Source organism: Babylonia areolata, chromosome 11 (genome assembly GCF_041734735.1).
Source record: "Babylonia areolata isolate BAREFJ2019XMU chromosome 11, ASM4173473v1, whole genome shotgun sequence".
Taxonomy (NCBI): domain Eukaryota; kingdom Metazoa; phylum Mollusca; class Gastropoda; order Neogastropoda; family Buccinidae; genus Babylonia; species Babylonia areolata.
This window is the reverse complement of record NC_134886.1, coordinates 12,541,098-12,553,538: the sequence shown is the minus strand read 5'-3', so window position 1 is coordinate 12,553,538 and position 12,441 is coordinate 12,541,098.

Here is a 12,441-nt window from a genome sequence, read left to right as displayed (position 1 = left end):
CAATGCTTACTGATGCCTTCAGAGATGGCGATGTTGGAATCGGCCTAAAGTACCGAACAGATGGCAAGTTGTTTAACCTCAGAAGGCTTCAAGCAAAAATGAAGGTCATGACAGACATCATCAGAGACTTTTTGTTTGCTGATGATTGTGTCCTCAACGCTGGATCTGAAGCTGACATGCAACTCAGCGTCGACAAGTTTGCCACTGCCAGCAGGAACTTCAGCCTTACCATCAGCACGAGGAAAACTGAAGTTCTCCATCAGCCAGCCCCAGGGAAACCCTACGTTGAGCCCAACATCACAGTCAACGGTCAGAGACTCAGTGCGGTGGAGCAGTTCACATACCTTGGCAGCACACTGTCACGAAATGTGACCATCGACGATGAAGTGAACGTCAGGATTGTTGGAGCAAGCGCAACTTTTGGTAGACTCGATGCAAATGTCTGGAACAGAAGAGGCATTAGTCTTGAGACCAAGCTGAAGGTCTACAGAGCAGTAGTTCTCCCCACACTACTGTACGCCTGCGAAACTTGGACAGTGTACCAACGACATGCCAAGAAGCTGAACCACTTCCACACAACATGCCTCAGGAAGCTACTGAACATCAAGTGGCAAGACAAGACCCCAGACACAGAAGTGCTCGCAAAAGCCACCCTTCCCAGCATCTTCACCATCCTGATGCAGTCCCAGCTTCGCTGGGCTGGACACATGGCGCACATGCCAGACCATCAGCTGCCCAAAAGGCTCTTCTATGGCAAGCTGCAACAAGGGAAGAGATCACATGGAGGTACTAGGTCAGAAGAAGCGCTTCAGAGATACTCTGAAAGTCTCTTTTGAAAGCGTTTGATATCAACCCTGACTCCTGGGAGGAATCTGCAGTGGACCATGACAAATGGCGCGCTGCTGTGCACAAAGGCGCCAAGTTGTGTGAGGCCAACAGGACTGCTGCAGCTGTTCAGAAGAGGCAGGCCAGAAAGTCACGGGCAAACAAGCTCCCTGACAATGGTATGCCTGTCTTTGTCTGCCCCAACTGTCAGCGAACATTTCGTGCACAGATTGGACTATTCAGCCATCTGCGCATTCACAGATAGATTCATGAGCATCCTCCCCGCCCCCACCCCACCACCACCCTCCCCCCATCCCCCAGCTGGATGACAACGATGGTCATCATCGATCTCGATGGACACACCACCATCCAGTAGAGGAATCATGAGGAAAAAAAAGATTTAAAAAAACAACAACAACAACAAACTGTTGAAAAGTGCTCTGTATTGAATATGACATGAAATGAGCTTGAAAGAAAAAATTAAAAAAGAAAAGAAACGCATGTGAGCGGGATCGCACCGTGCATGTTCAGTTCCAAAGCAAGCAGACACTATGTCTAGCCGTACACTCTCTTCTCAAAGAGATCCATGTAAAGATGTAAAACAAGCTTCATTTAGCTTACTATCAACAATCAGTGACACATAAGTTAATGTGCACCAAATATACGACTAACAAATACCAACTCCCAGTGTTTAACTCCTGTCAAACCACCATAGAATAATAGCTGTCGCACCAAGTATGTGGCAGACAATTACAAACTCCCAGTGTTTAACTCCAGTTAAATCACCATACAGTAATAGCTGTTTCCTTTAAGACTGAACAAATATGTACTTTGTCTCTGCAAAGTATCTCATTGGTAAAATTTTACATGGGAATCATATAGTTACCAAGTAATTTGGTAAATATATAGCAACCTGTGTGCACCAACATAGGACTGTCAGTGGTCTCAAATCTTATTGAACACATACAGCTATGTGTTACCCCACTGGCATATAACACATGACTACAGCACATGGTAATCACAACTACCAAGTCACACATGTTCCCCATGTTGCATTATCACTCATGTGCACACACATGGAAACATGAACATACAGTTAGCCTGTAGATTTGTTCACCTTGAATATAACCATCACCACCTAACATACAAAATAGGTATGTCAAACCTCAAAATAATCCCAACTGTTACAATCAAAACATTCTACACACATAATCTGTGTTTCTTTGTGCCTGAATGCTTACATTGTTCCCACAGTATGTCAACAATCGACAAACCACTGACATGTTGCTGAACATTATCATTTATGCAAGCCAAGATGCACAACATGTAAACCCAAACATGATGTCCAAGCACCATACCATAATATCAACCTGTAGGAAACAGGAAAGGGGGGGGGGGGGTACTCAAATACCCTAAACCAGTACTCCAGTTAGTCATGTATTGACTACATTGTTTTTTTTAACCACTTTTCCCTCAGTCACTAGCCTCAAATACAGTTAAGCCATTCACATGCTGGCTATGCTCTCTCACAAGTCATGGTATCTACATCAACACATTCCAGTTACATTAACTGTGAAATACCACATCAGCTAAAAGGATCTCTCAACGCTCTTGTGACACAACATCACAATTCTACAAACTCCAAACTACCTATCTTTCACACACAGATCCTGGCTGACATATCAATAATTAAAGTGAGATTCACTTCATGTTCATGTGACGGAACACAATCCCACTGGGGAAATGTGTTAGTCACAAAATCCAGTACCAGGAACCAAGTATTCAACTAAGTCCTAAAAATAGATGCAGATTAGATACTTACAGCCCCCTGGTATTGTCTTGTCAGTCTGGCTCTTTTGGCTTCTTCTTCGCAAGGCAGAAAAGGACGAAACCCTTCTGTATACTGGTTTTATTCTCTCTCACCCATTCACTCAATGCAAATTATCTTACAACCCAGATCTTCCCAATTGGTTGAGGTTAACTGACCAATCAGCCAAGTACACTACCAGACCCTCTCACACTGGTTGTGGAGGAAACTAACCAATCTGGAACCAGCAGTGCTAGACTTTACACTTTTGATGCTTTCCCACGGAACCCACACTGCCAAGGAGAAGGGGAAGGAGGGGGCTTCATCTACAAAGACACAGGTAGCCCCAGTGTCCCGGATGGTATCTCTGACCTTGCCCTCGATGATGCTGAGGAATGTGGCTAGGGAGTCCTCCCGTTCGCCTGTCACACTCTGAAAGCAATCAGCATGGTCCACGACCTGGACTAAATTACCTTTCTGGTAACGACCTGGCTGTGCAGAGGACAAGGCTGGGCAATCACGTCGGAGGTGTCCTCGCTTCCCACAGTTCCAGCAGCTAACTGGAGGGTGAGGCTGTGCGCTGGATGGTGACTTCTCGCCAGAACGATGGGGCAGAGTACCCCGATCCGGCATCCGAGGATGTCTACCCTGACCCACGCTCCGCAAGCCAGTACCCCCCCTCGCATCTCTCCTAGCTTCCTCATAACCATCAGCTCTACGAGCCGCCGCCATGAGGTCATCTGGGTGACTGTCTCGGACTTGCACAGCAATGTCCTGCGGCATAAAAGAGTACACCTGCTCTAGGAGGATCAACTCTCGCAGAGGGATGGAAGACAACTGCTCCCAATTCGTCAGAGCTTTATCAAGCCTGACCGAGCACTGTGCCCAAGTCTCGTCGGGTCGCTTCCTTATATCACGGAAGTTGCAGCGGTATGCCTCCGGTGTAAGCCGGTACTGTGCCCGCAATGCTCTACACAAGTCCGCATAAGTACCTTCTGGTGGAAGCGTATTATACGCCTCCCTGGCCTTCCCAGACAGATGCAGACATGTGCACCTTCTTAGCACTGTCTTCTAAACCATAATCCCGAGCAACTGACTCAAAGTGCTCTATAAAGGCATCCACGTCCTCCCCTTCACGGAAGATAGGCAACTTAGGAGCAGGAGGGAGAACAGCTGCAGGGACTTGTGCAGACCGTGCAGCCTGTGATAACAGAGCCACCCTTGCCATCAAGTCTGCAAACTGTTGGTCCCTTCTGTCTCTATCCTCTCTTTCTCTCTGTTCTCTTTCCTCTTGCCTGCACTCTTTCTCCTCACGCTCTACTTTTTCTCTGTTCTCTTTCCTCTTGCCTGCACTCTTTCTCCTCACGCTCTACTTTTTCTCTCTGCCTCTCCTCCTTCCGGCTGTTCTCCAGGTACATAATTACCTGGGCAACCTCGGAGCCACCAGAGCCTGAACGAGCTCTTACCGGAGGAGGTTCGATGAATGAAAGATCATCGAGACCTACGCTGGACCAGACAGGGGTAGCCCGCTCAGGAGGCAACCCTGCTACAGGGAATGAGCTTCCCTGCACGGGCGGTATTCCAAAGGTCGGAGCTATCCTTCCTGTCTCAGACCCAAAAGTCACCGGTCCGTGACCTGGGGTATGTCCCAGCCACGGTAGAGGCGGGTATATGGCCTGCCAGACTGATACTGGGGCCAACCTCAGACTTGACAAAGAGACCCCAGCGGAAATAGCCTGCTGAGTCGGCTGAGTATCCAGTGATATACAAGCTGGTGTCAAAGGAGGAGTACATGCGCCAAGGATACCACCTTGTCGCACCGGTGTTACACTACCCACGTCACTGGTGGAGACATGCGTGTCTGACCTACAGGTCGAAACATCCGTCATGGTTGTCGTGACCACACTAGTTGCCCCAATAGCTAGAGCAGCCTCACTTCTAGTCAAAGGTCCACACGTGCGGACTGGTATAACACTTGGCATGGTACTGTGAGTCAGTAGCTCATCCATATCTCAAAACTACTCAGTACCCTCCGACCACCAACTTTAAGGAAAAAAAAACAACCACAACAACAACAACCAATCTTATCTTGGCACTGAACTCTCCCTACACAACCCGTGACACAGAAGAACGTTGGAGCGTAAGGATAAGTTGGTATACACACTCCCCTGTCCTGGCAAAAATAAGTGCCAGGGAGTGTCAAACTAAGCAAAATTATGCTGCGAGGAAACAGCATCCAACGATCTAAAGCCTAGGAGCGGCTAAGGACTGGCTGCTAAGCAGTGAAGAGGTCGCGCCTCGCGCAGCTCTGCCCACCAGAACAGAGCGCCAGGGACTTCGCCCAGTAACCCCAGACCTAAACCCCACACTACCAAGCACGCAAGGAGGGGTCCCAACCTCCCTTGCGACTCCTCAATCTCGCCAACCTCCCACGTTAAAGGCAACAAAAAATTCAAACAGAATAAACTAAAGAAACTGACAAACGTACACGCCCACGAATTCCGGGGCCCCACCCAAGAGTGTGCGAGTTCACAGGTGTCAATCCCGGACGAGCCCCCAAACTGTCACACACTCCAGAAATCTGGGCAAGCCCAAAAGTTAGGAGACGTGGACTTTTAGGGTCGACACCGCGCAACACACACTCCCAAAGACGCAGAAATCCGTGTACGATTTTACAACTTTTATTCACACAATCACACACATAAATTATGGGTACAGGACCTACTTCCTAAGCTATCCCCAAACCCAAACCCTCACCCCCACCTAACTCTAAACCACCCCTCCTTAACCCACCTTTAACCCCCACCGGGACAAAGTCAAGAAACGAAAGAAAAACGAACCAAACACATACACACTCGCACATTCACTGCACAACCGGCAACGTTCATTTAAACTCATCTGTCACTCGTTGACGGACTGAAAAATCCCTGCTCCAGGCTGAGAGTCGAATGCTAACTACAATCTCTCCCTCGACGTCCAGCTCACCCACAGAGCACCCCACCAGATGAGTCCGGGAGGTCGCGGCAAGCAGGGCAGGCTGCGGTCGAAGGTCGACGCCGAGGGACGATCTGGATCCCCAGGGTGCGACCCCAGGGTTTCGTGTCAGCGCTCGGCTCCTCAGGTGGAAGACCCGAGGGGCGACCTCGGAGCTGGGACAGCAGAGCAGTCGATTTGCCGCTACTTGCGTCGGGGAACGCAGAACAACGCCCTGGAACCACTAGTCAACCTTGGAACAGCAGGGCCGTCGGACGTCGTCGCCCGAGTCGAGGAACGCGGAACCACATTGCCATGAGACCTCAATAAACAAACAAGCAAGCTGGGGACGGGGATAACCCCCTGTCAGTACCAGTCCATAACCGTGTGACGGGGTGGTAAGGTAGTGGTAGAGAAGGTGAAGACAGGTAGGTGTTGTGCAGAAGAGAGCTGCAGCCAGGCAAGGTAGACTCGGAAGGCGGTGCGCCGGTTTTTCTTCTTTTATTCTCTCATTCTTCCATACCAGGAGAGTTCTCCCTTTGGCACTCGCTCACTCCTTATATTCTGTTCCGCCGAACCGCAAAGCTAGCGCTGCGAAGCGACTCACGAAACCGGCCCTCCGCGAGCCTTGAGGTGCCAAGCTTGTGTGTGTTTGATCAAATTTAGCGGCTTCTGACTTTCGGCTCGGGGAACTAACAGACATATTATACATCACACAAAACTACAAGAGACGAGCATTTTCTTAAGCTAAACCATTTTCTACAAAAATAATGTAGTTAAAAACTGTAAACAAAAAGAGTCACTGAGTGAACGAGCTTTTAACGAGTTCATGTATCATTTTTGTACATTACAACAATTAATACGTCGCGATATGTAATATAATTGCAACAATTAAGTAACTGAACATCCTGAATTTCCAACTATATAAAAATCATTTGTAGAATCTGCTTCTAGAGTAAAGATTTTTTATGTAAAAATTCAAGAGAAAACTCAGCGGACAGCTCCCGTGTCGGCACCGCTTGGCGGTGCTTTCGGCACTTGTGATCGACAATGAAATACTTCGTTTAAACCAACTGCAACACAATTATACATGCACGATACTAATCAGATTAATAACAAATGCAAACATCTGCAAGACGCGCTACAAAAATGTCTAGGTATTGTAAAAACATATTTTGCTCAAATCGGCACTGACGAATTCCAATGGCTTGAAGAAGATAGTTTTGTGGCGCTGAAATGCCGTCAGACATTTCGTACCATCGCATGCCTATAACTTAGGTGTACACGGAAAGCAGTACACGAGAAGAAGCCTTAATCATTTACATTTTAATGCACAATCTAAATTCCACGGCAACTATACCGAGTTACAGAAAACGAAGGTATTTTGTATGTTTCAACTGAGTGGATTTCGAAGATCGCGCCAAAACTCATTCACATAAATATTAGTTTAAAAAAAGTTAGGCTTTCTGGTCAAATGATATCATATTTGAGAAGTATGATTGTTCTGAAGTCCCATAACATAAAACTATAATCTCATCTATAAGGAAGTGTTTATAATTTAACAAATTGATGAAAATCATCATACGGTTCCCATGTAAAGGGAGATAACTTGTGACCGATTTACAACTTCCTCAGTAACCTTCGGCGAGTCACAAACGACGTCTGCTAAGCTGGCCCAACGAAGATCGTAGCCAACCCGGCTACAACCGCATAACCCTATGCGCGTTGGGCGACCTAAGAAGCCACAGATTGTGCTCTCATTCATCCAACAAGCACTCTAAGGCAAAATAATGAACAACCACTGTCATACACCAATCACACGACAACATGCATGCCTGGAAGTGAGGGGTCCGGAACCAGCCAGGGTACCGGCCGTCGCCCTACTTATACGGTGGCACAGGTCAACCCAAGACTCGAACCCCAAACCTTGTGCCGCGCATCCTGAAGCACGCTCCCACAGCGCTACGCTGCCAGAATCGAAGGCCCAATCAAGGTAACCTCCCTTGCACAAGCAGACATGTTGGAACAGAACATTCAAAAAGGAAAAATTATGATAGCGCCAGCACAAAGCCATTCGGATCACAAGCAGAGCAATTAAAGTGAACAAATCAATGCACAAACTCTTCCAGTGCTCGGTCCATACAGGGAGAGAACTCAGTAACCTATTATTGCCACAATAGCTTACACGGAAAACACTATCTTCTGACACGCTGCTACCAGCTGCCACTTACGCAGGTTTAAGAACCTATCGAAACACAGTATTTCCCCCAACGTTTCCCTCACATTCCCGATACTATCAGCTTGTAAGCTTTACATATCCAACGTACACTGTCGAACAAATTACGGAGATTATACTATTCCCTCACACTTCCTCACAAGTGTATTAATATAAACTCAAACCCGTAACTCACGGAATCATAATTATAACACTGGACCGTTACACGACAGTCTGTAACATCAGGTAATTGTAACAGTTTCATAAAGTGACCCCAGCCACTGTCCAACCCACAGACCTCCCAAAAGTGGAAAAGACAACTAAAGACACTCGAAACAGTTACCGCCTGATACAAGGTTACCTCACGACAGCTTGTGATGGGCGAAGGTGGTGACTTGGGTGGGACCTTCAGTCGGGCACTGCAGCCTCTGCTCACCGGCTTGCTAAAAATCAGGCAGACGTTCTGGCTGGCCAAGAACTCCTCTCCATCAGCCTTCTGGGCCTCTGCCAGAAGGTCCGCCCTCTCTGACGTCTCAGAGTCAAGTCACACCTAATCACAGTCAGCTGCAGCCAGGTAAACGGCAGGTGAGCGCGAGTTCTGCACTTGGCACGCTAACCGGCCAAAACACACATTGCACGCACTGCACTGCAGTTGCAGTCATGCCAATGTGACAAGAGCCCTCTCGCTCCTACAGAGCGGTGTGTGCACGTGCTGCACAACTCTTACACAGGTAAAACGAGTGTGCATACACACGCTTTTACCAAACCAACAACATGTCAGAAAACATGATCTAGAGAAACTGGGATTCGAACTCCCAACCATCGGAACTAACACCACTTTCACCGGCCACTGGGCCATACTAAATCGCTTGCACTTCCGCCTATACTTCCGCAGCAACGAAAGGTTGGGCTGATCCGTGACATATATGATCAACATCTTCGAGCAAATCAACATTAATATCATAATGATCGTTATCATCTCCGTTACCTTGGTAGACATTTTTGAAGTGGTTAAACCAGTCATCGTTACAGCTAGCTAAGGACTCAACTTTCTGTTTCCTAGATCCTCGTCGCTTAATCTTTAGTATGTGTTTATAGATTTTCTTTTTCTCGGCGTATACTAATATGTCTTCTTCCTTTCTAGTTGCTCTAAAGTGATTTAATGCCATTTTGCTTTCTTTTTTTTTTTTTTTTTTTTTTTTTTGCTATCTTAAATTCATCATCAAACCATTCTTTTTGAACATGCAAGCACTGGAATCTTTTAAACAATTCACAAATAAATTCAATGCACTTTCCATGTTATCCTCTAATGCATTTGTGGCAGTCGTAAGTTTGTTCTGCATGTCATGGCTTTTCAACATGTTAAGAGATTCATCTTCTTCATCCTTGTTCCATAAAAATTTATAGGACCACGTTTCTTTCTTTTCATGTTCATTGTGACCAATATCAAGCAAATGTGTTTTGTTATCTATCCTCATAGTGAGTGGCAAGTGATCGGATTCTGTTAAGCTCTCGACATTCAATGAGACTGTGTCTGCAGATGTAAATAAATCTAATGATGCCATGAAATACTCCACAGTACTTGATCCAGAATGTGATATATATGTGCAGCTGTCGTCAAAGCCTGTCTTGGACATGTCATTTAAAATCATGCAGTCATGTGGCATAATTCAATCAATTGGTTACCATATAGATCTGTAAGCATATCTTCCGATTTTCTAGACAGTGCAGAGTTGTGGAAAATATGTAGATTTTCAAAATCCTCGTCGTCATCGGTCAAATTGTAATTGTTGCATGCTGTTCGTGCATTAAAATCACCAGTTAATAACAAGTAAAAGTCATCATGTGAACTTTGTAGGTCCAGTATGCATTGTTCCAACATTTCCATGCCATAGACTCCATGCGTTGTTTTCCAGTATACAGAATCATAAGGAGGAATGTATGTACAAACTAACATGGTATCTTTTTCTATGCCCAATAAATCCTTATGTATCTTTACAATAACAGTATTTTCATTTTCAATTTTTTCAACAAAAGAAGAAAAAGATTTTTTTTTATCATAACATTAACAAGTACTCCTCCCGAATACCTACCGTGATGAGATAACTTTTTTGTTTTCGATGTGAATATCAAATAATCTTGAAAAGTAGGTGAGTCAAAATCAGTTGCCATAAATGTTTCTGTCAGGCAAAATGATATCGAAGGTAAGAATAAAGTTTATGAAATCCCTGTTCTCAAGTTTTGACAAAAGAAATTGAACATTATAGTTTAGAAATTTAATCTGAATTTTATTTACACTGTGTAGGCTACATGAGACGTCATAAATTGTCCGTGGCGCCAGACCCACTGGAGGGCTGACCGTCTAATCCTGTGGCCCGGCCGAGTCCTTATTGCTTACCTGGGGCAGCAGCAGACTTGCTGTTTGTTTTACATTGATTATCTTTTCCCTTTGTACTATCGTCAAAATCTGGTTTTCTGAACGAGTCTGTAATGCTACTTTGGCTGTCCGACCTTGCCGCTGGTCTGGGAAGCAGTACGTATGGATCGTAAGGTCTGACTTGTAGTCACAGGCCGTCTATCCTGCTCGGTTGTTTGTCCATGTATGTTGTTTCTGTCATGTGTGTCCTGCTCGTCACTAACACCTTTGTGTTTCGAAGCATCAGATATGTCAGTCCTGGGTTCGAATGATGTGTTATTGGTTTCGTCATTCAGCCGTATACAAGGTAAAAAGAAAAGGCGAGAGGACTGTGCCTTGTGGTGCACCTGTGTTTGTGAAAGAGACAGTAGACATAAAATCATTTAATTTTACAAACTGAAGCCTTTTAGTAAGATAGTCTAACATTAAATGATTTTATGTCTACTGTCTCTTTCACAAACACAGGTGCACCACAAGGCACAGTCCTCTCGCCTATCTTTTTACCTTATATACGGCTGAATGCAGAAGTCTGACCAATTCGTGTCCCCTCGTTAAGTTTGCAGATGACTCCGCACTGACAGGACTTATTACTGATGACGATGACACTGACTACCAAAGAGAAACTGACAGGTTTGTGAACTGGTGTGAAGAAAATTTCCTTGACTGAGCTGAATGTTGGCAAAACGAAAGAGCTTGTAATCGACTTCAGAAAAAAGAAATCAAGTTTAAGTAAAATCATCACAAAAAATGAAGTGGTCGGTCGAACAAGTAGACTCATACAAATATCTTGGTGTGATAATCGACAATAAGCTGTCTTGGAATGAAAACTCAACTGCACTCATTAAAAAGAGCAACAGTCGCATGTACTGTCTTAGAAAAATGAAATCTTTTAATGTATGCAAGCAGATGCTCCAAATGTTTTACACATCTGTTTTCTGCAGTGTTTTAACATACGGAGCCGTGTGCTGGGGGGGGGGGGGGGGGGGCCGAAACCTGACCAAACATGACAAAGACAGGTTGGAAAAAGTCATTAGGAAAGCGGGTGGGTTGGTGGGTATAAGACAAGACACACCTTTAGCGACATGCACAATAGAAAACTGACTGACAGACTAATAACAAGTTTGACCGACGAAAGACACCCACTACATGATGACATTAATAGCAGAAGGTCAGACATAAGTGGTAGGTTTAGAGCTCCACACGCAAGAACATCTCGATACATTAATTCATTTATTCCTACAGCCATTCGCGCACACAATCAAAACATCCAATACACAACTCACTGCTGAAGGCCAGTCTTCTTCCCGGGGATGTGCTGAACGGCCGTAGTGTTCTCTGTTTTCGGGGTACTGCAAAGGCGGCCGTCTATCGTGTATGTGCAGCTTTCCATGGTGGAAATACGCGATTTTCCCTTGTCCACGGTGAAACTCTACCGTTTCCTTCTGGTGGGTCGTAAGATCCGAGGACACTTTGATGCCACTGTCTCTGAGAGTATCACTGAGCCTCTTGTCACCCAGCACAGCCATCTTGTCCGACCAGCGACAAAAGTGGACGATGATGGGGCGTGGTTCGCTTCTCCATGACCCTGGTTTTCCAACACGGTAGGCCCATGAAACATCTTCTGGTCACCAGTCAGGGGAGGGGGTGTGAGCGTTGAGAATGTCGATTATGAAGCTGGTAGTCATGAATTCATATTCCCACTCCAGCTCTTCAACGTTCATGAACTTCACGTTGCTGGCCTGTGGTTTTTTTTCTGTGGATTCTAGTTTTCTTTCTACTGTTTCAAGTCTGGAGAGAATAACTTGTCTGTCTTCTTGGAGATCTACCATGTCTTCTTTAATGTTGGTAACGCATTCTTTTAATATGTGGAGTTTCCTCGATGAAATGACTGATCTTGGTGTCCAAAGTTCTGAATTTTTCATCAGTGTTGTTCTTTATGCCATTCGAATGCTGGTAGAGCCCATGTTGAATCTGGGTAAACCGACAGTCGATGAACTGCATGGTGCCCGTTGGAGACATAACCGCATCGTGGTTAGACATCTTCTCACTTTCATGTGCCTTTGTTCAGAGATTAAGTTACACCTGAGTACAAGTGTACTCAGTGCACAACTGAAGTCGCTGTTCGGAGAGGTCATCGAAGAACAGTACAGTTGAAATCCCAATTCAAACCGGGTAGCACGTGCAACCGACTGCAAAAAGATGTGC